The sequence below is a fragment of the Callithrix jacchus genome, chromosome 5 (assembly GCF_049354715.1).
Source record: "Callithrix jacchus isolate 240 chromosome 5, calJac240_pri, whole genome shotgun sequence".
In the NCBI taxonomy this organism is placed as follows: domain Eukaryota; kingdom Metazoa; phylum Chordata; class Mammalia; order Primates; family Cebidae; genus Callithrix; species Callithrix jacchus.
Window position 1 is genome coordinate 12,456,162 of NC_133506.1, and position 1,420 is coordinate 12,457,581.

Genomic DNA, 1,420 nt, shown 5'->3' on the forward strand with positions numbered 1-1,420 from the left:
TACTAAGTCTGCCCCCAGTGAGCCTGTATGTTGGTAGGTATGAGAGGACAGAAGATAACTTACTGCATAACTAGCATCTGGCTGGGCTCCTGGTACTCAGTGGACTTATGTTCTAAGACATGAGATGGCAACCTAGAAATAAGCAAAAAATAATGATGTGCTTTCTCTGCTCATACGTGGTGTGGTGGCAGCAGGTGTGGCCTCAACATGCAGAGCAATGCTAGTGAGTTTGTGGACATGTATGAAATGCTCCACCAGCAACCGCATCATCAGCACCAAGGACCATGCCTCCACCCAGATGAATGTGGCTGAGATTGACAAGGTCACGGGCAGGTTTAACAGCCAACTTAAAACCTACGCTCTCTGTGGGGCCATTTGAAGGATGGGTGAGTAAGATGACTGTTCTCCAATTGTCCAAGGCTGATGGCATCGTCTCAATCTTTTTTTTTCTTGAGATGGGGTCTCCCTGTATTGTTCAAGTTCAAGTGCAGTGGTTCAATCTTGGCTCACTGAAACCTCTGCCTCCCAGGCTCAAGTGATCCTCCTGCCTCAGCCTCCTGAGTAAGGACCACAAATATGCAGCATTATGCCCAGCTAACTTTATTTTGGTAGTGACAAGGTTTTGCTTGTTTCCCAGTCTGGCCATGAACCCCTCAGCGGAAGCAATCTGTTCACCTTGGCCTCCCAAAGTGCATTGCAGGCATGAACCACCATGCCTGGCCTCAAATACTGTTAACTAGAGAGAATCATGAATGTGGAATATTTGTCATAAATAGTGAAAACCTAAGAACAGTAATTATTATTCCTATGTTGGTGATAAATCTAAAATGAACACGAGGAACAGGCTGGGATCAAAGTTGGGACAACTTAGATCTAAGATGATAAAGGATGAAGAAGGTGACATTATTGCTGAGACTCAGCAAAGCCAGTTATGCAGAGACCCGGGAGAAGAACATTTCGGGAAGTACAATAGCAAGAGCAAAGGTCCTGAGGCAGGAAAGAACGTGCTGTGTTCAAGGAATTGAAAAGCAGTCAGTGTGACTGGGACATGGAAGGTAGGAGGGAGAATAAGATGAGATGGATTAGAGAAGAGGTAATGAAGAGGCCAGGGAAAACAAGGCTCCTAAATATGATGGGGAGTCAGTAAAGGGTTTGAGGAGGGGTTTATGTTTTGTTGTTGCTGTTACAGGGTCTCAGTCGCCCAGGCTGCAGTGCAGTGGTGCAGTTACGGCTTGTCGCGGCCTTGAACTCCTGGGCTCAAGCGATTCTCCCACCTCAGCCTCCCTAGTAGTTGGTACTACAGGCCCATGCCACCATACCTGGCTTAATTTTTAAATTTTTTTCCAGAAGGGGTGTCCCTGATTATGCTGAGAACAAAATACAGAACAAAAAAAAAAAAAAAAAAAAAAATAGAAAGAGG

General features: G+C 45.5%; 1 pseudogene; it reads left to right on the top strand.

Moving 5' to 3' along the window:
- The first annotated feature begins 207 nt into the window (after positions 1-207).
- Positions 208-729, top strand: LOC128932273 (small ribosomal subunit protein eS21 pseudogene; annotated as a pseudogene).
- The last annotated feature ends 691 nt before the right edge of the window (positions 730-1,420 follow it).